The sequence below is a fragment of the Scyliorhinus torazame genome, chromosome 2 (genome assembly GCF_047496885.1).
Source record: "Scyliorhinus torazame isolate Kashiwa2021f chromosome 2, sScyTor2.1, whole genome shotgun sequence".
Taxonomy (NCBI): domain Eukaryota; kingdom Metazoa; phylum Chordata; class Chondrichthyes; order Carcharhiniformes; family Scyliorhinidae; genus Scyliorhinus; species Scyliorhinus torazame.
The window spans coordinates 31,331,259-31,354,079 of NC_092708.1; the positions used below are offsets into that span (position 1 = coordinate 31,331,259).

The following is a 22,821-nucleotide window of genomic DNA, read 5'->3' on the forward strand; positions in this document are numbered from 1 at the left end:
TCTGCACATCCTCCCTGTGTGTGCGTGGGTTTCCTCCGGGTGCTCCGGTTTCCTCCCACAGTCCAAAGATGTGCAGGTTAGGTGGAGTGGCCATGATAAATTGCCCTTAGTGTCCAAAATTGCCCTTAGTGTTGGGTGGAGATGTTGACTTTGGGTAGGGTGGTCTTTCCAGGAGCCGGTGCAGACTCAATGTGCCGAATGGCCTCCTTCTGCACTGTAAATTCAATGAAAACCTATGATCAATCTAGGACAAAGGTTCGGCACAACATCGTGGGCCGAAGGGCCTGTTCTGTGCTGTGTTGTTTCTATGTTCTATATCTCAGTCCCATTGTATAAAGTACAATTGGAGTGTGATTTAGTGTCAGGTCCAGTAGTTGTCGGGGTGGTTAGGAAACTCCCAGTGGACGGATTAGGATTACATTTGGCAAGACTTAAGGTTGTAGCTTCACCCATGATTACAGAGAGTCCAAGGGGAGTACTGCGGATAGCACATGAGATGCCGATGGCCGGGCATGTGGGAACTAGGAAAACTCTTTTAGGGGCTGGTTTAGCACGGTGGGCTAAATAGCTGGCTTGTAATGCAGACCAAGGCCAGCAGCGTAGGTTCAATTCCCCTACCGGCCACCCCGAACAGGTGCCGGAATGTGGCGACTAGGGGCTTTTCACAGTAACTTCATTGAAGTCTACTTGTGACAATAAGCGATTAAATGACTCAAAGAAAGAAATGTCGACAAAGACATCAATTTCTTTCAAAGATGCTGAAGGAGAGGGTGAGATAAGGAGAAATGCATCTTGCATTGCTCAAGTGGATGCCCGAGGCCTCATGCCTTTCTGCAGCCTCAGCATTAACTTACGGTGGATGGAAAGTCGAAAGGAAGTTCGAGCCCAAAATGTTTCCTCCACTGAGTGGGCAGCACAGTAGCATTGTGGATAGCACAATTGCTTCACAGCTCCAGGGTCCCAGGTTCGATTCCAGCTTGGGTCACTGTCTGTGCGGAGTCTGCACATCCTCCCTGTGTGTGCGTGGGTTTCCTCCGGGTGCTCCGGTTTCCTCCCACAGTCCAAAGATGTGCAGGTTAGGTGGATTGGCCATGATAAATTGCCCTTCGTGTCCAAAATTGCCCTTAGTGTTGGGTGGGGTTAACTGGGTTATGGGGATAGGGTGAAGGTGTTGACCTTGGGTAGGGTGCTCCTTCCAAGAGCCGGTGCAGACTCGATGGGCCGAATGGCCTCCTTCTGCACTGTAAATTCTATGATAACAACCAAAACAGAATTTCTTCTCTGAAGCTTCAATCAAGTTTATTAACAACACTGTTAGGATCTGTTAGTATCCTTCAACTGATAGTCTGCTCTCCTGATGACCCCAAAGTGAAGTGCTCCCCCAGACTTCCTGCGACTTCTCCAGATCAAATCCCCCAGGTTACAGGTAAGCCGTGAACAGCCTTAAGGAGCTGAACGGTCTGCTCTGTCACTCTGTGAGAAATGTAAACTCCAGCAGAGCAACCTGACTGAAAAAGACTGCACCATAGGCCAGATGGAGGTTTTACAATCTAAAAACATAAGAATCGCTTTTGGAATGCAGCATTTATCATTGTCAAAACAAACACAGAAGCCAATTTGCACATGGCATAAAACAACAGCTAAGAAGTGTGGCCAGTAAATCTACTTTTGTCGGTGTTGGTGTGGGAGGAATGTTGTTGAACAGATTAGTTGAACTTTAGGCTTTTCTTGCATAATACCATTTGCACACCTACTTGGACAGGCCTTGCCCTTATCCATTTGAAAGCTGCAACGATAATGTAGAACTTAGCTCTGCATCACACTGATGTTCCAGTGTGGATTATGTATTCAAATCGTGAAGCACCTTCACTTGGATTCAGTGTGTTGTGTGAGTTCTAAATCCATGCCTCATGCTTCTCCTTGGCGCTTCCTTAATAACAGGCTCAGAAATCAGATTCACTAATCAATAAGAGTAACAACGCAGGTTGTTAAATTTATAAAAATTGCAAGCAAAAATCTGGAGTTCATGGGCGGGATTCTCCCTTCTGACGGCAGAGTGTTTACGCCGTCGTAAAAACCTGGGAGTTTTACGACTGCGTCATCGGACCGCTAAGTGTAGCGATCCTCTGCCGCACAGGGGGCCAGCACGGCACTGGAGCGATTCACGCCGCACCAGCTGCCGATACCGGCGTCAAACGGGCGCCATGGGTCTGCGCATGTGCAGCTAGGCACCAATCGTGGGCCAGGCCACGGTGGAGGGCCCCCCCCCCCCCCCCCCGGGGCAGATCCCCCTCCCCCCCCCACCAGGCCGCCCCCCGCAGGATGGGCACCGAAGTCCCGCCGGGTAAGACCACATGTGAACGGCAGTGGCGGGACTCGGGCTATCTTGGCGGCCCACGACCGGCGCCACGCCGGCGCCAATGGAGAATCGGTGGACTGGCATCGGGGCGGCATCGCGTGAATCACGCCCGGCCCGGCGATTCTCCGACCCGGCCCCAGGGTCAGAGAATCCATCCCCATACTTCTGGAGAGGGAGAATTCAGAGACAAGGAGATTAGTTTCAACTTGTGGAGACCCTTATTTGGATCCCACTTGGAGTACGTGCACAGTTCGGGGGCGGAATTCTCCGGTATCGGCGCGATGTCCGCCGACCGGCGCCAAAAACGGCGCAAATCAGTCGGGCATCGCGCCGCCCCAAAGGTGCGGAATCCTCCGCATCTTGGGGGGCCCAGCCCCAACCTTGAGAGGCTAGGCCCGCGCCGGACTAATTTCTGCCCCGCCAGCTGGCGGGAAAGGCCTTTGGTGCCCTGCCAGCTGGCGCGGAAATGACATCTCCGGGCGGCGCATGCACGGGAGCGTCAGCGGCCGCACACGGTATCCCCGCGCATGCGCAGTGGAGGGAGTCTCTTCCGTCTCCGCCATGGTGGAGACCATGGCGAAGGCGGAAGGAAAAGAGTGCCCCCACGGCACAGGCCCGCCCGCGGATCGGTGGGCCCCGATTGCGGGCCAGGCCACCGTGGGGGCACCCCCCGGGGCCAGATCGGCCCGCGCCCCCCCCAGGACCCCGGAGCCCGCCTGCGCCGCCTTGTCCCTCTGGCCAGAGAGGTGGTTTAATCCACGCCGGCGGGACTAGCATCCTAGCAGCGGGACTTCGGCCCATCTGGGCCGGAGAATCGCGGGGGGGGGGGGCCCCGCCAACCGGTGCCGGAGAATTCGGCAACCGGCGGGGGCGGGATTCACGCCAGCCCCCGGCGATTCTCCGACATGGCGGGGGATCGGGGAATCTCGCCCCAGACCTCGACATTAAAAGAAGGGTACGGAGGCACTGAAGAAGGAACAAAAGAGATTTACATGGATGACACCAGAGCTTGAGCGGTTTTAACTATCAGGAAATATAGGGGCGGAATTACATAATAATAATCTTTATTATTCTCACAAGTAGGCTTACATTAACACCGAAATGAAGTTACTGTGAAAAGCCCCTAGTCACCAACATTCCGGCACCTGTTCGGGTACACAAAGGGAGAATTCAGAATGTCCAATTCACTTAACAGCACGTCTTTTGGAAACTGGAGCACCCGGAGGAAACCCACGCAGACACGGGGAGAACCTGGAGACTCCACACAGACAGTGACCCAAGCGGGAATCGAACCTGGGACACTGGCGCTGTGAAGTAATAGTGTTAACCACTGTGCTAAAATACCATCAGCATCACTGGAGAAGTAGTATTAGACAAATTAATAGGGCTAAAGGCAGCTAAGTCCGCTTACCCTGATGATTTGCATTCTAGGATCCTAAAGGAAGTAGCTACAGAGATAGTGGATACATTGGTTGTAATTTTCCAAAAATTGTTGGATTCTGGAGAAGTACTGGAGGATTGGAAAACTGCTGATATGACAACACTATTCAAAAAGGGAGGGAGGTATAAATAGGCCAATTAGCCTAACATCTATTGTTGGAAAAATGTTGGAATGAATTATTAAGGATGTCATAGCAGCACATTTGGAAAATCATAATCTAATCAAGCAGAGTCAGCGTGGCTTCACGAAAGGGAAATGATGTCTGACTAATTTATTGGAGTTTTTCAAGGAAGTCCCCACCAGAGTTGGCAGAGGGGAACCAGTAGATGTGTTGTATATGGACTACCAGAAGGCGTTCTACAAGGTACCTCAGAAAAGGTTAAGTCATAAGATAAGAGCCCATGGTGTTGGAGGTAGTAGATTGGCATGTATAGAGAATTGGCCAGTGGGCAGGAAACAACGATTGGGGATAAAGTGTTATTTTCAAGGTTGGTGACCTGTAACCAATGAGGTTCCAAAGAGACCAGTGCTGGGACTGCAACTGTTTACAATCTTTTTTTTAAAGCTTTTCCAGTTAATGGGCAATTTAGCATGGCCAATCCACCTACCCTGCACATTTTTGGGTTATGGGGCTGAGACCCACGTAGACAGGGACAGAATGTGCAAACTCCACATGGACAGTGACCCGGGGCCGGAATTGAGCCCGGGCCCTCGACGACGCGAGGCAGCAGTGCTAACCACTGCGCCACCGTGCTGCCCAACTGTTTCCAAGCTAAATGACTTTGGAGGAATGAAGCATATATACCACAGCCAAATTTGCAGAATACGCAAAATAGGTGGAAAGGCAAGCTGCGAGAGGGATACAAACGGTTTTCAAACAGATATTGGGCAGCACGGTGGCACAGCGGTGAGCACTGTTGCTCCACAGCTCCAGGGTCCCAGGTTTGATTCCCAGCTTGGGTCACTGTCTGTGCGGAGTCTGCACATCCTCCCCGTGTCTGCGTGGGTTTCCTCCGGGTGCCCCGGTTTCCTCCCACAGTCCAAAGATGTGCAGGTTAGGTGGATTGGCCATGATAAATTGCCCTCAGTGTCCAAAAAGGTTAGGGGGGGTTACAGGGATAGGGTGGAAGCATGGGCTTAAGTGGGGTGCTCTTTCCAAGGGCTGGTGCAGACTCGATGGGCCGAATGGCCTCCTTCTGCACTGTAAATTCTATGATTCAATGATAGGTTAATTAAGCGTGCAAAAGAGTTGACAAATGGAGTATAATGTGGGAAAATGTGAAGTTGTTCATTTTGGAAGGGAGAACAAAAGAACAGAGTATTATTTAAATGGAGAAAAACTGCAGAAAACTGCAACACAAAGGGACTTGGGGGGGACTTGTGCACAAAACACAGAAAGCTAACACCCAGGTACAGCAGGTAATCAGGAAGGTCAATGGAATGTTGGCCATTGTTTCAATGGGTTGGGGTATAACAGTTGGAAGGTCTTGCTGAAGCTGTACAAGGTACTGGTAAGACCACATGTGGAGTACTTTGAGCAGTTTTGGTCCCCTTATTTGAGGAAAGATATTATTTCATTGGAGACGGTTCAAAGAAGGTTCACGAGGATGAAGGGATTGTCTTATGAGCAAAGGTTAAGCAGATTGGGACTCTACCGATTAGAATTTAGAAGAATGAGAGGTGATCTCATTGAAACATACAGGATTATTAAGGAGCTTGACATGGTAAATGCTGAGAGGGTGTTTACCCTCATGCGAGAGTCTAAGATAAAATGGCATATTCTCAGAATAAAGGTGTTGATTTAAGACTGAGCTGAGGAGGAATTTCTTCTCTCAGAGGGTCGTGAGTCTTTTGAACGCCTTGCCACAGGGAGCTATGGGGGGCAGAGACCTTGGGCGAAATTCTCCGGAAACGGCGCGATGTCCGCCGACTGGCGCCCAAAACGGCGCAAATCAGATGGGCATCGCGCCACCCCAAAGGTGCGGAATGCTCCGCATCTTTGGGGGTCGAGCCCCAACATTGAGGGGCTAGGTCGGCGCCGGACTAATTTCCGCCCCGCCAGCTGGCGGAAAAGGCCTTTGGTGCCCTGCCAGCTGGCGCGGAAATGACATCTCCGGGCTGCGCATGCGCGGGAGCGTTAGCGGCCGCTGACAGCTTCCCACGCATGTGCAGTGGAGGGAGTCTCTTCTGCCTCCGCCATAGTGGAGATCGTGGCCGAGGCGGAAGGGAAAGAGTGCCCGCACGGCACAGGCCCGCCCGCGGATCGGTGGGCCCCGATCGCGGGCCAGGCCACCGTGGGGGCACCCCCCCGGGGCCAGATCGCCCCGCGCCCCCCCCCAGGACCCCGGAGCCCGCCCGTGCCACCTTGTCCCTCCGGTAAGGTAGGTGGTTTAATTTACGCCGGCGGGACAGGCATTTTAGCGGCGGGACTTCGGCCCATCCGGGCTGGAGATTTGAGCGGGGGGGCCCGCCAACCGGCGCGGCGCGATTCCCGCCCCGCCGAATCTCTGGTGCCGGAGACTTCGGCAACCGGCGGTGGCGGGATTCACGCCAGCCCCCGGCGATTCTCTGACCTCGGAGAATCTCGCCCCTGGTGTAAATTTAAGGTTGAGATAGATAGATCCTTGATCAGTAAGCGAATCAAGGGTTATGGGGAATGGGTGGACGTGAGGAATGTTGGATCAGACATGATCCTATTGAATGACAGAGCAGGTTTGAGGGGTCTGAACAGCCAGCTCATGTTCTTATTTCTTCTGGTTCTTAGAGGAAAGACAGAGCAGGCTGGATTTCATTCCTCTCGAGTATTTTGACCAAATAGCATTCTTAACAATTTTGTAGAAGTTTGATAGGGCACATTCGAGGCCATGTTTCCACTTGTGTGGAGCCCCAAACAATGAATATAAGATCATCGCTAATAAATCCCATAAGGAATTCAGGGGAAACTTCTTTCTGCGGAGATTGTGGAACTCACTCGTGCGAAGGAGTTGCTAAAGTGAATAACATAAATGCACTTAAGCTCAGCTAGATAATTACATGAGGGATAAAAAAAACTAATAAAGAACGGGTTAAAGGGATATGGGGAACTGGAGGGAGGTGGATTTGAGACCAGGATATCATCAGCCATGATCTAATTGAATGGCAGAGCAGGCTCAAAGAGTTGAATTGCCTACTCCTGCTCCGAATTCCTATGTCCCTAAAGGATATGGGTTAGCATTGCAGCACAATGGTTAGCACAGTTGCTTCACAGCTCCAGTGTCCCAGGTTCGATTCCCGGCTTGGGTCACTGTCTGTGCGGGGAGTCTGCCTGTTCTCCCTGTGTCTGTGTGGGTTTCTTCCGGGTGCTCCGGTTTCCTCCCACATTCCAAAGATGTGCAGGTTAGGTGTATTGGCCATGCTAAATTGCCCTTACTGTCCAAAAAAGGTTAGGTGGGTTTGCTCGTTTACAGGGATAGGGTGGAGGTGTGGGCTTGGGTATGGTGCTCTTTCCAAGGGCCGTTGCAGACTCGATGGGCCGAAGGGCCTCCTTCTGCACTGTAAATTCTATGATTCTATGTGTTGATACGGCCTGTATCTGTATTGTTAACTCTGTGGAATTCTCTGCCTGTAACATGGTCGTGGGAGCATCTGGACACTGAGGTAGTCTCGGCTTTGTGGAGTCCACATTCTAATCCAAAAAATGTCCAAATCAATCACTGGTAGAGAATCAATGGAGGAATGTCAGTGTGATGGACTAAGACCTTGCACTGTGTATTTTAATAAAATATATATATATTGTGTATACTCATTGCTGTTTCTACACTTTAAAACTGGAGCTTGGCTCAAGATGATCCTTAAAAATGGCTGAATTCTCGCTGTAATCCCAGAACAAAAGAAGTCATTTTGAAGTTTCAGGAAAACTTATACTTTATTATCTTTGAGGATCTATTAACAATCACCTGCACAGCCCAAATTCAAAGAGAACTATACATCGGTGGAATATGAATATGTCTTGCCAGCAGATGACAGAGGATCTGGTGAGCCAAACGGCCCCTCAGTTGTTCCCTTCAGATCATAATGGCTGGGACGTTTAGCATTCTTTGAGACCCAGCTGAATTCCAGACACTGGATACACATCCTTTGTGGAAGAGCAGGTGGAGAGGTGGGGGTCATGGACATAGGCTTCTGGCTTATTGGACAAGTAATATTGCCTTACTCAGCCGAATAGCTCAGTCTGCTCTTTAACATATGACTAGCAGCTACACAGAAAGGATTTGTACCCAAGTTGGACACCTGGCCCTAGCTACACTGCTTCTATCGGAAGCAACGAGACTGGTTCATTTCTGCATGCCTTGCATCATCTTGTGAAGCCAACATCACCGGAGAAGTAAAATCGTACAGCACTGGTTTGCAATCATCTGACCTCCATGAAGGATTACCTCATTGGACTTTGATTCTGGACTGTGGAACTCACATGAGCAATATTTATTTACCCTGTGGTCTGTGTGCTGTGAAACCTTCTTTTCTCTATCCCTCTCTTTGTTGTCTGAGTGTGGATGTGACATTGCGAATCCTCCTTTCACGGTTTGAACAGATGCAATAAACTAACCCTTCAAGTTCACCCTATCTCGACATCGCTGCGGGATTATCATTGGAGAATTGGGTCATACAAAAACTGAGGGGTTGAGGGCCTATAAAAATGGAAATAAATCCACAACACTTTTCTGTTTACAGATGAATGGTAAGAGGAGAAATTAGCGCTCTTTAAATTAACCGTAACATCAGGAAGAGGGCAGGTGAAATCTCCACCCAGCCCAGCTGGGAAAACTGCTTTGCTTAGCCCTTTGCATTATCATTAAAGCAATTCTATTTGCTTCACTCATTCCACATCAGTGGAGTCATCAAACAGCCAGTAACATTTCTCCTTCGAATATTTGCAATGGAGGCTGAGCCATGACTAGTGGCATGAGAGGAATAGAACACACTGCACCATGTAAACATCCTCCCACCGCCCTTAACTGATGTTCACACTTGGTACCGTCTGGACGTATATTCAGAAAATGTGCACAGCAAGCGCCCACAAACAGTAATTTACTAATGAACAGATAATCCGTTTCATGATGTTGACTTGGGGATGAATATGGCCAAGGTGCTTGGGAAAACATACCTACTTTTCTTTAAAATAGTGTCATGTGAACTTTTATGCCAAGTTGAGAGAGCTGCCATGTTCCCAATAGTGGGCAGCATGGTAGGACAGTGGGTAGCATTGTTGCTTCACAGCTCTAGGTTCCCAGGTTCGATTCCCAGCTTGGGTCACCGTCTGTGTGGAGTTTGCATGTGCTCATGCTCTCTGGAGCACCCGGAGGAAACCCACACAAACACGGGGAGAATGTGCAGACAGTGACCCAAGCTGGGAATCGTCCTTGGCGCTGTGAAGTGACAGTGCTAACCATGGTGCGACCATGCCACCCTCTCATGGCTCACCTCTCACATCCTTCTCGAATTGTTAATTTTCTATTGCATGCAAACCCACTCCATATGCAAACGTTCGATTCTAGATATCTCATAATCTGAATGGCCGGTCTTTGATTCCCTTGATTTATAACTGTCATACTGGAATCAAATTTGTTAGGTATCAGTATCCACCTACCATGATCAAACAAGTTTACTGTTGCACCAGCTGAAATCTCCAGGATCACCGTTATGGGCAGCACGGTAACACAGTGGTTAGCACTGTGGCTTCACAGCACAAGGGTCCCATGTTTGATTCCTGACTTGGGTCTCTGTGCCGAGTCTGCACGTACTCCCTGTGTCTGCGTGGGTTTCCTCTCGGTGCTCCGGTTTCCTCCCACAAGTCCCACTGTTCGGTGAATTGCACATTCGGATTTCTCCCTCTATGTACCCGAACAGGTGCCGGAATGTGGCGACTAGGGGCTTTTCACAGTAACTTCATTGCAGTGTTAATGTAAGCCTACTCATGACAATAGAGATGATTAGTATTATTATTCCCCAGAGCTTATTCTAACTTAATGTTATATCATTTGAAACATTATAACCCCATGCTTGCTCCAAATTGCTTTCTAAAATGTACCTCTAGAATTTGCACTGTTTCCTTACACCACATAGCCAAGCCATGCAGAGAAGCAGAGGTGATGGCATCAATGAGATTACTGAAGTCCACTGAGACGTTGCCCTGCAAACCAGCATGCATATTTAGAGGAGCAATGGGCAATTCCCTCCACAATTTGGCTCCTTTTCATCCTCTCTGGCTGCAGTCTGAGCAGCCACTGCGTAATCTTATCACGAAGACGGGGTTAAAATTAGAGAAAGGCCATTCGTGGGAAAATCAGGAAACACCCCTTCACTCAAGGGGTAGTGTGCAACTCTCTCCATCAAAAGGCCCCGGATGCTGGGACAATGGGAGCTTTTAATACTGGGATGATTTGGGCTACATTTTGGGATCAAGGGAAGACGGGTAAATGGAACTGCATCGCAGATCCAGGTAGATCAACTGTCCTGGATTTTAAGGGATCATCCTTTATTTTGAATGTTGGCCCCATGCCCGGTAAGGAACAGCTTTTCTCCCACATTCCCAGGAGAGGCTCGTTCAGATGTAACCTAGGATTCTCAATTGAGTGGTTTGAGTGGCAATGCAAGGCTGGGAGTTGACCACCAAAGAGTCGATCGTGTGGTGACTCACAAAGTGAGCTGTAAGTTAAGTTTTGACCGTGGTAAACACCCCATGCTGCCGACAATCACCGCCCCCCCCCCCCCCCCCTCAACATTCACTCTTGTGGTCGCCAGAAACACCTGCTCGCCGTTGCTCCGCCACTCTCACATTCACCAGTAGTCACCCTGCCCTTGTGGTCCCTTATGGTCACCAGAAACACCCCCTCCCCCTCCGCCCAACAACCCTCCCCAATTCCCCCCCAGCCCTCCAAACTCCTGGTTCTATGGTTAAAGTGTCCCTTATTCATTCAGAAGATTTGGTCGCCCTCTAAAGATCAGCCATGATATCATTGAATGGCAGAGGGGCTGAACGGCCCCCTCAGTGTCTTCTGATCCCACAAAACTGGTGGTGTAAAGGCCTCTCCTGTTCTCGAAGCTCCCACAAGTGCCAGAGCGCTACAAGTCTGTGTGGAATGTTGCTACACACTCAGGTACTGGGCTCATCTGTTCAGTGCGATGTGTGCTGTCGCACAGTCTGTCAATATTATGGATTGGCTGGTGCATGAACATCAACTTTTATTGCACAGACAAAAAATTATTTGCACCATAATGCGAGTACAATTCTCCCTTGATAAAAATGTAATAGAATTTCCTTCTGTGTTTCAATCAGAATTTACAGATAGACTGGATATTTGCTTTAATATGTCTTATGTGCTGATGTCAAGGGCTTTTCAATTCACCTTTATGCCTTATAATTACAGAATTGAAAGCAGAAATGGGAATTTTGTAAACCCAGAGCAGATGTTGCCTGAAATATAGTCTTCATGCAACAAAATATAATATTAATTCAAGCCCTATGTTTACTTAAACAATTCAAATGAAAATTGGATTAGGCAGTACCATAAAAGTGCATGTTACAGAGTTTTATTTACTGAATCATAGAATCTTACAGCACAGAGTGAGACCATTCAGCCGTTCATGCCAATTCAGGCAAAAAAAAGCCACACATGATGCTATGGTACAAGAGAGGCCTTCAGCTAAACAACACAATTTGCCCTGGTTTTCCTGACATGACTATTAGTCACCAGTGTGAAGGGCCACAATCCCAAACTGTGTTTTTTCTTTTTAGCTCCATGCTCATTTATCCCAGTCTTTGTATATTTCCGGAAGTCAAAATACATCTGGATATTATGCTAAAGATATTTCTTGATAAGATGATCCTCCTCTCCACCTTTGTCCCATTATCTCCAATGGGGATGACAATTAGTTTCTGTACACTTTATACCATTGTCTGGAAACAGGGTGGTTCCATTGACTAATATGGTATCACCCCCCAGCAATTCAGCCAGTGACTGACTTTACCATCCTCAGCCATCTTTGAGTTATATGTCCTTACACAAATGTGATGATGACCAGATCACTGTTTTTTGGGTGTGGTTCCGTGTACTGTTAACCCTTGTGAAAGCTGTGTATCCAGACAGGGTGACACAAGGACCTCACTGACCCCTAAAGGCAGCTTAAATATGAAAAATCATTGAAAATGAAAACTCTCAATGATGAAATGTTGTGTCCCTGTTGAAGGAGCTATTCTAGTGAGGGTGGGGTTCTCCTGGTCCAATGTTAATTCAAAAGATCAATTAAAAAATGGAAATCTCCTTGGAAGCATCAATAGAACATAGAACAATACAGCGCAGTACAGGCCCTTCGGCCCACGATGTTGCACCGAAACAAAAGCCATCTAACCTACACTATACCATTATCATCCATATGTTTATCCAATAAACTTTTAAATGCCCTCAATGTTGGCGAGTTCACTACTGTAGCAGGTAGGGCATTCCACGGCCTCACTACTCTTTGCGTAAAGAACCTACCCCTGACCTCTGTCCTATATCTATTACCCCTCAGTTTAAGGCTATGTCCCCTCGTGCCAGCCATTTCCATCCGCGGGAGAAGGCTCTCACTGTCCACCCTATCTAACCCTCTGATCATTTTGTATGCCTCTATTAAGTCTCCTCTTAACCTTCTTCTCTCTAATGAAAACAACCTCAAGTCCATCAGCCTTTCCTCATAAGATTTTCCCTCCATACCAGGCAACATCCTGGTAAATCTCCTCTGCACCCGTTCCAAAGCCTCCACGTCCTTCCTATAATGCGGTGACCAGAACTGTACGCAATACTCCAAATGCGGCCGTACCAGAGTTCTGTACAGCTGCAACATGACCTCCCGACTCCGGAACTCAATCCCTCTACCAATAAAGGCCAACACTCCATAGGCCTTCTTCACCACCCTATCAACCTGGGTGTCAACTTTCAGGGATCTATGTACATGGACACCTAGATCCCTCTGCTCATCCACACTTTCAAGAACTTTTCCATTAGCCAAATATTCCACATTGCTGTTTTTCCTTCCAAAGTGAATCACCTCACACTTCTCTACATTAAACTCCATTTGCCACCTCTCAGCCCAGCACTGCAGCTTATCTATATCCCTCTGTAACCTGCTACTTCCTTCCACACTATCGACAACACCACCGACTTTAGTATCGTCTGCAAATTTACTCACCCACCCTTCTGCGCCTTCCTCTAGGTCATTGATAAAAATGACAAACAGCAACGGCCCCAGAACAGATCCTTGTGGTACTCCACTTGTAATTGAACTCCATTCTGAACATTTCCCATCAACCACCACCCTCTGTCTTCTTTCAGCTAGCCAATTTCTGATCCACATCTCTAAATCCCCCTCAATCCCCAGCCTCCGTATTTTCTGCAATAGCCTACCGTGGGGAACCTTATCAAACGCTTTGCTGAAATCCATATACACCACATCAACTGCTCTACCCTCGTCTACCTGTTCAGTCACCTTCTCAAAGAACTCGATAAGGTTTGTGAGGCATGACCTACCCTTCACAAAGCCATGCTGACTATCCCTGATCATATTATTCCTATCTAGATGATTATAAATCTTGTCTCTTATAATCCCCTCCATGACTTTACCCACTACAGACGTGAGGCTCACCGGTCTATAGTTGCCGGGGTTGTCTCTGCTCCCCTTTTTGAACAAAGGGACCACATTTGCTATCCTCCAGTCCTCTGGCACTATTCCTGTATCAATCTGTTATTCGGGGTCTTGGGCATTATCTCGGAGCTGCATGTACCTTCATTCGGGTGAACAGGGGCATGACACGGCTGGTAGATGCCTGCTGAGTCCTCTTCCGGGATCGACTTGGCTCGCCACACCTTGCAAGATCTAACGGGATCTCGCAAGATGGTGCGATCTGGGTTCACAGGATGTCTATAAAGCTGATTAAACACAAAACTATCCAAGGTGAGATTGGTGCAAATGGACAAAGGCTTGGTTGAAGAAGTTTTAAGGTAAATCTTGAAAGAAGAGGGCGAGGTCGAGAGATGGAAAGGTTTACGAACGGAATCTCAGACTTGGCGACTTCTTGTAAATCAAGTATTTATGTTTATTTGATATTGATCTCTAGTCTTTCGAGTTCTTCTTTTGTTTACAGCCTGTTTACAGCCTTAGAGTTCCACTCTCAATTGATGGTCTGGTCAGAATTGTCCCATCATTTTGAGAATTCCAGTCTCGAGTTTCTTTGTAATCTCATTTGCAAATTGCTGGATGGAACCAATAATTCGAGCACCAAATCTGAACAAAGAACAATATAGCACAGGAACAGGCCTTTCGGCCCTCGAAGCCTGCGCCAATCACGTGTTCTATCTCGACCAACTGCCTGTATCATTCAATACCCCGTCTGTTCATGTGCCTATCCAGATAAGTCTTAAAGGCCGCTAACGTATCTGCCTCAACCACCTCACTTGGCAGTGCATTCCAGGCCACCACCACTCTCTGTAAAAATCTTCCCCCGCACATCTCCACTGAACCTCCATCTCTCGAGGGAGAACAATCCCAGTTTATTCAATGTCTCTTCATAGCTAATACCCTCCATACCAGGCAACATCCAGGTAAACATTTTCTGTACTCTCTCCAAAGCCTCCACGTCCTTTTGGTTGTGCGGTGACCATAATTGGACACAATATTCCAAATGGGGCCTAACCAACATTCTATATAATTGTAACCTAATTTGCGAGCTTTTATACTCAATACCCCCGTCCTATGAAGACAAGCATGCCATATGCTTTCTTTACCACCATTTCCACCTGTGCTGCCACTTTTAAGTATTTGTGGATGTGCACGCCCAGATCTCTCTGTGTCTCTATGCTCCTGATGGTTCTGCCATTTATTTTATAGCTCCCACCTGAATTGGATCTACCACAATGCATCACCTCGCATTTGTCCGGGTTAAATTCCATCTGAGATTTCTCTGCCCAATTTTGCAGCCTATCTATACCCTGTTGAATTCTCTGACAATCTTCATCACTATCCTCAACTCCGGCAATCTTAGTATCATCCGCAAACTTGCTCATCAGACCCGCTACATTTCCTTACAAGTCATTTATATATATTACAATTTTTCAAAAAAAAAATGTTTTTCTTTTAACTATGTTTCTTGATGTATTTTAGGCAGGGAACTTGGTAATGTTTGACCATTACAGCTGAAAATGGGCTTTTCACAAAACATGAGCATTTCTAGTCAAAATGTCATTTTAGTCCAATCCCAAACCAGGTGGTCTCATATTCCCAGAATGCAGCACATGACTGCTTCCTACCCACTAACTCAGTGTCCAAGAATCTGCTCTCTATAAGTACTCTTTAATTAGTTAATTAAACATTTCCAATATCTCTGTACCATAACAATATAATTGAAATGAAATGAAAATTGCTTATTGTCACAAGTAGGCTTCAAATGAAGTTACTGTCAAAAGCCCCTAGTCGCCACATTCCGGCGCCTGTTCGGGGAGGCTGGTACGGGAATTGAACCTGCGCTGCTGGCCTTGTTCTGCTTTACAAGCCAGCTGTTTAGCCCACTGTGCTAAAGCAGCCCCATTGTTATGTCAAACTTCCACCTGTCAGAAAGACATTTTAAATAGCTGAGATGACTTTTGATAACAACAGAGAACCAGGTGCTGATTATATTGAGGTGCAGCTTAATTAACTGAAGTAAGAACATTCAAAGTTTTTAAAATATGCCCCTCGTGCCTACATCAAAAAAAACTTAATTATTAGCGCCAACTCCCAAAGGTGAATAATTCATCTGGGAATGTTTGTATCACACTTTGCAATACTGTGAAGTCACTGTTGTTATGTCAGCAAATATGGAAGGAAATAGCCAGGTCTAGCAAACAGGAAATCAAGGGATTGCCACGTTTTGTTTTGATGTGGTCAGGATGGCGGGAGAGGGCGAAATCGGGTATCACGCTGGGCGCTGATCGGTCTCCGATCTAACCGGTCCGGAGGCTCCACCTCAACATGGAGATGGTGTAGCACCTGAACCTCGGAATCATTCCAGGGCTTGAGTGGGGACTTACGAGGCATATCCCAACCAACAGCCCATGGATGCCCTGTTTGCCCGTGCAACTGACTTTCTAAACTTTGACCTGGACCAAGCCCAATCGAAGCCTGGACAGCAGGATTCACTGCCATAGCCGGGGTGCCCCAGGTCCAGGGGGTAATAGATGGCACTCATGTCACCTAACGTGCCCCGAGCCATCCCGGAGCACCCTTTAATCAACAGGAAGGGGTTCCATTCCCTGAATGTCCACCTGATGTGCAGCCACCACCTGAAGTTCATGCACGTGTGTGCACACTGCCCAGGGAGAGTGCTCGACAGCTACATCTTGGGACAGTCGGAAATCCACGGCATCTCTGGAAGGCTTGATGGCTCTTGGGGGTAAAGGGTACCTGCTTAAGACACCAGTGACCAGTGCGGAGGCCTGCTATAATGAGGCCTATGTGGTCAGACAGGCTATCATTGAGCGATGCATTGGACTGCTGAAAATTAGATTTCATAGAATTTACAGTGCAGAAGGAGGCCATTCGGCCCATTGAGTCTGCACCGGCTCTTGCAAAGAGCACCCTACCGAAGCCCACACTTCCACCCTATCCCCATAACCCAGTAACCCCACCCAACACTAAGGGCAATTTTGGACACTAAGGACAATTTAACATGGCCAATCCACCTAACCTGCACATCTTTGGGCTATGGGAGGAAACCGGAGCACCCGGAGGAAACCCACGCACACGCGGGGAGGACGTGCAGACTCCGCACAGACAGTGACCCAAGCCGGGAATTGAACCTGGGACCCTGGAGCTGTGAAGCAATTGTGCTATCCACTATGCTACCGTGCTGCCCAAAAAACGTTTGGGGTTGGTTGGCCTATCGGTCAGACTGGTCTTACTGTTTTTTTAAACTATTCTAATAAAAATGCGGCTCAGCTGCCTCGCCTGCTCCAGTGATGCATTGCAGTATAGCCCCAGGACGGCCGACTCCTTTCTGGTGGTCTGCTGTGCTCTCTTCAACCTGGCACAGCACTGAGGCGGCATGCTGGAGGTGGAGGAGGAGGAACATGCGGCAACCGAGGAGGAGGAGCCGGACCACGAATGACTGGAGGACAAGCCCAGGGTGAACTCACGGGACCAGCTGGCGAAGGAGGACAGACTGCAGCGAGAGTCCGGCATGCCTGGAGGGCTACAGAGACCCTCATCCTTGCCCACTTTACATAGGATGTGGCTTCGACTAACATATCTCCCCCTAACTTTTCCTCACCCTCCAAACCAGTCCACCCCATATTTCCCCTCCTTTTGTTGAAATTGTAGTTGTTGAAGTTAACCGAAGGTTTAAGACACGGCAGGAGATCTCAGACCCGTGTCATGCTCCTCGTGTGCGATGTGGGAGCTCAGGGACACGTCCACTGTCCCTGGCTCCTTCATGTGCAAGAAGTGTGTCCAGATGCAGCTCCTGTTGGACCGCTTGACGGCTTTGGAGCTGCGGATGGACTCACTTTGGAGCATCCGCGATGCTGAGGACGTCGTGGATAGCACGTTTAGCGAGTTGGTCACACTGCAGGTGAAAGGTACTGAGGGAGATAGTAAATGGGTGACCAAAAGACAGAGCAAGAGTAGGAAGGCAGTGCAGGTGTCCCCTGCGGTCATCTCCCTGCAAAACAGATATACCGCTTTGGATACTGTTGATGGAGATGGCTCACCAGGGGAAGGCAGCAGCAGCCAGGTTCATGGCACCGTGGCTGGCTCTGCTGCGCAGCTGGGCAGGAAGAAGAATGGCAGGGCAATAGTGATAGGGGACTCAATTGTAAGGGGAATAGACAGGTGGTTCTGCGGACGCAATCGAGACTCCAGGATGGTATGTTGCCTCCCTGGTGCAAGGGTCAGGGATGTCTCGGAGCGGCTACAGGACATTCTGGGGGGGGGGGGGGGGGGGGGGGAGGGTGAACAGCCAGCTGTCGTGGTGCACATAGGCACCAACGATATAGGTAAAAAACGGGACGAGATCTTACAAGCTGAATTTAGGGAGTTAGGAGTTAAACTATAAAGTAGGACCTCAAAGGTAGTAATCTCAGGATTGCTACCAGTGCCACGAGCTAGTCAGAGTAGGAATGTCAGGATAGAGAGGATGAATACGTGGCTCGAGAGATGGTGCAAGAGGGAGGGATTCAAATTCCTGGGACATTGGAACCGGATCTGGGGGAGGTGGGACCAGTACAAACCGGACGGTCTGCACCTGGGAAGGACTGGAACCGATGTCCTAGGGGGGGTGTTTGCTAGAGCTGTTGGGGAGAGTTTAAACTAATGTGGCAGGGGGATGGGAACCGATGCAGGAAGTTGGAAGGTAGTAAAACAGGGACAGAAATAAAAGGCAGTAAGGGGGAAAGTGTAAGGCAGAGAAGCCATAGTCAAAAATCAAAAAGGACGACAGTACAAGGTACAGTGGCTGAGGGGAGCTCAGTGAATAGGACCAGGAATACTAAAAGAAATAAAGCGGGAAGTGAAAACATTAATGGTAAGCGACGCGGCAGGTTGTTACATGAAGATATGGGTTCGACGACAAGGAAAATTAGGAGAAAGGTTAAGAGGAAATATAACTTAGGAGAGGTTACTGATCGCGGTGTTAAGATTCAGAACAGAGGTAAAAAAGCCAACATAAGTGTACTTTACCTGAATGCTCGTAGTATTCGGAATAAGGTAAATGAGTTGATGGCGCAAATCATCGTGAATGACTATGATTTAGTGGCCATTACTGAAACATGCTTAAAGGATGGTCACGACTGGGAGTTAAATATCCGAGGGTATCAAACTTTTCGGAAGGACAGAGTGGATGGTAAGGGAGGTGGTGTAGCTCTGTTATTTAAGGATGACATCCGGGCAACAGTAAGGGATGACATCGGTGCTATGGAGGATAAGGCTGAATCCATTTGGGTGGAAATCAGGAATAGTAAGGAGAAAAAGTCACTGTTAGGAGTAGTCTATAGGCCACCAAATAGTAACATTATGGTGGGACAGGCAATAAACAAAGATATAACTGATGCATGTAGAAATGGTACAGTAGTTATCATGGGGATTTTAATCTACATGTTGATTGGTTTAACCAGGTCGATCAAGGCAGCCTTGAGGAGGAGTTTATAGAATGTATCCGTGATAGTTTCCTCGAACAGTATGTAATAGAACCTACGAGGGAACATGCGGTGCGGTCCTAGATCTGGTCCTGTGTAATAAGACAGGATTGATTCAGGATCTCATAGTTAGGGATCCTTTCGGAAGGAGCGATCACAACATGGTGGAATTTAAAATACAGATGGAGGGTGAGAAGTTAAAATCAAGCACTAGTGTTTTGTGCTTAAACAAAGGAGATTACAATGGGATGAGAGAAGAACTAGCTTAAGGTAGACTGGGAGCAAAGACTTTATGGTGAAACAGTTGAGGAACAGTGGAGAACCTTCCAAGTGATTTTTCACAGTGCTCAGCAAAGGTTTATACCAACAAAAAGGAAGGACGGTAAAAAGAGGGATAATCGACCGTGGATATCTAAGGAAATAAGGGAGAGTATCAAATTGAAGGAAAAAACATACAAAGTAGCAAAGATCAGTGGGAGACTAGAGGACTGGGAAATCTTTAGGGGGCAACAGAAAGCTACTAAAAAAGCTATAAAGAAGAGTAAGATAGATTATGAGAGTAAACTTGCTCAGAATATAAAAACAGATAGTAAAAGTTTCTACAAATACATAAAACAAAAAAGAGTGGCTAAGGTAAATATTGGTCCTTTATAGGATGAGAAGGGAGATTTAATAATGGGAGATGAGGAAATGGCTGAGGAACTGAACAGGTTTTTTGGGTCGGTCTTCACAGTGGAAGACACAAATAACATGCCAGTGACTGATGGAAATGAGGCTATGACAGGTGAGAACCTTGAGAGGATTGTTATCACCAAGGAGGTAGTGATGGGCAAGCTAATGGGGCTAAAGGTAGACAAGTCTCCTGTACCTGATGGAATGCATCCCAGAGTGCTAAAAGAGATGGCTAGGGAAATTGCAAATGCACTAGTGATAATTTACCAAAATTCACTAGACTCTGGGGTGGTCCCGGCGGATTGGAAATTAGCAAACGTGACACCACTGTTTAAAAAAGGAGATAGGCAGAAAGCGGGTAATTATAGGCCAGTGAGCTTAACTTCGGTAGTAGGGAAATTGCTGGAATCTATCATCAAGGAAGAAATAGCGAGGCATCTGGATAGAAATTGTCCCATTGGGCAGACGCAGCATGGGTTCATAAAGGGCAGGTCATGCCTAACTAATTTAGTGGAATTTTTTGAGGACATTAACAGTGCGGTAGATAACGGGGAGCCAATGGATGTGGTATATCTGGATTTCCACAAAGCCTTTGACAAGGTGCCACACAAAAGGTTGTTGCATAAGTTAAAGATGCATGGCATTAAGGGGAAAGTAGGAGCATGGATAGAGGATTGGTTAATTAATAGAAAGCAAAGAGTGGGGATTAATGGGTGTTTCTCTGGTTGGCAATCAGTAGCTAGTGGTGTCCCTCAGGGATCAGTGTTGGGCCCACAACTGTTCACAATTTACATAGATGATTTGGAGTTGGGGACCAAGGGCAATGTGTCCAAGTTTGCAGACGACACTAAGATAAGTGGTAAAGCAAAAAGTGCAGAGGATACTGGAAGTCTGCAGAGGGATTTGGATAGGCTAAGTGAATGGGCTAGGGTCTGGCAGATGGAATACAATGTTGACAAATGTGAGGTTATCCATTTTGGTAGGAATAACAGCAAAAGGGATTATTATTCAAATGATAAAATATTAAAACATGCTGCTGTGCAGAGAGACCTGGGTGTGCTAGTGCATGCGTCGCAAAAAGTTGGTTTTCAGGTGCAACAGGTGATTAAGAAGGCAAATGGAATTTTGTCCTTTTCTAATTGGAGGGCTGTGATCAGTGGTGTTCCACAGGGATCAGTGCTGGGACATTTGCTCTTTGTAGTATATATAAATGATTTGGAGGAAAATGTAACTGGTCTGATTAGTAAGTTTGCAGACGACACAAAGGTTGGTGGAATTGCGGATAGCGGTGAGGACTGTCTGAGGATACAGCAGGATTTAGATTGTCTGGAGACTTGGGCGGAGAGATGGCAGATGGAGTTTAATCCGGACAAATGTGAGGTAATGCATTTTGGAAGGGCTAATGCAGGTAGGGAATATACAGTGAATGGTAGAACCCTCAAGAGTATTGAAAGTCAAAGAGATCTAGGAGTACAGGTCCACAGGTCATTGAAAGGGGCAACACAGGTGGAGAAGGTAGTCAAGAAGGCATACGGCATGCTTGTCTTCATTGGCCGGGGCATTGAGTATAAGAATTGGCAAGTCATGTTGCAGCTGTATAGAACCTTAGTTAGGCCACACTTGGAGTATAGTGTTCAATTCTGGTCGCCACACTACCAGAAGGATGTGGAGGCTTTAGAGAGGGTGCAGAAGAGATTTACCAGAATGTTGCCTGGTATGGAGGGCATAAGCTATGAGGAGCGATTGAATAAACTCGGTTAGTTCTCACTGGAACGAAGGAGGTTGAGGGGCGAACTGATAGAGGTATACAAAATTATGAGGGGCATAGACAGAGTGGATAGTCAGAGGCTTTTCCCCAGGGTAGAGGGGTCAATTACTAGGGGGCATAGGTTTAAGGTGAGAGGGGCAAGGTTTAGAGTAGATGTACGAGGCAAGTTTTTTACGCAGAGGGTAGTGGGTGCCTGGAACTCACTACCGGAGGAGATAGTGGAAGCAGGGACGATAGGGACATTTAAGGGGCATCTTGACAAATATATGAATAGGATGGGAATAGAAGGATACGGACCCAGGAAGTGTAGAAGATTGTAGTTTAGTCGGGCAGTATGGTCGGCACGGGCTTGGAGGGCCGAAGGGCCTGTTCCTGTGCTGTACATTTCTTTGTTCTTTGTTCTTGTTCTTTGCTAGAGGGATGGAGTTTAAGACTAGAGAGGTTCTGCTGCAATTGTATAAGGTATTAGTGAGGCCACACCTGGAGTATTGTGTTCAGTTTTGGTCTCCTTACTTGAGAAAGGACGTACTGGCACTGGAGGGTGTGCAGAGGAGATTCACTAGGTTAATCCCAGAGCTGAAGGGGTTGGATTATGAGGAGAGGTTGAGTAGACTGGGACTGTACTCGTTGGAATTTAGAAGGATGAGGGGGGATCTGATAGAAACATATAAGATTATGAAGGGAATAGATAGGATAGATGCGGGCAGGTTGTTTCCACTGGCGGGTGAAAGCAGAACTAGGGGGCATAGCCTCAAAATAAGGGGAAGTAGATTTAGGACTGAGTTTAGGAGGAACTTCTTCACCCAAAGGGTTGTGAATCGATGGAATTCCTTGCCCAGTGAAGCAGTAGAGGCTCCTTCATTAAATGTTTTTAAGATAAAGATAGATAGTTTTTTGAAGAATAAAGGGATTAAGGGTTATGGTGTTCGAGCCGGAAAGTGGAGCTGAGTCCACAAAAGATCAGCCATTATCTCATTGAATGGTGGAGCAGGCTCGAGGGGCCACATAGCCTACTCCTGCTCCTAGTTCTTATGTTCTTATGTTCTCTCCCTCCCCCCGCACCCCCGGCCCCCACCATCACCCTGTCCCACCCTCCCACCATCTGTGTTACATCACTCCTGCTAATGGGTGCGTGTGTGTGTCGGCACTGTCAGATGGTCAATACAAGGCAGGAGGGTGACAATAACACGCTCTAAGCTGAGCTCTGGTGCTCCCCAATCTATGCCATAGCCTGATTCCTATCTGTCTGCTGAGTGCGCACTCACACCCATCACCTGAATGTGGTATGCATTGTAGGGGGGTCGCGAGCAGGTCCCGTAGCACATGGCCCAGGAGGGCTGGAGACATGGGATGGGGGCGCAGCATGACAGAGTCTCCACATGACCCAGGTGCAACGTCTGTT

The 22,821-nt window shown here is 47.8% G+C and overlaps 1 protein-coding gene across 2 annotated transcripts in view; it reads left to right on the top strand.

The window, feature by feature from the left end:
- LOC140387024 (contactin-associated protein-like 5) overlaps positions 1–22,821 on the top strand; it is a 1,394,308-nt gene that overhangs the window by 1,047,687 nt on the left and 323,800 nt on the right. The gene's annotated exons all lie outside the window — the stretch shown is intronic.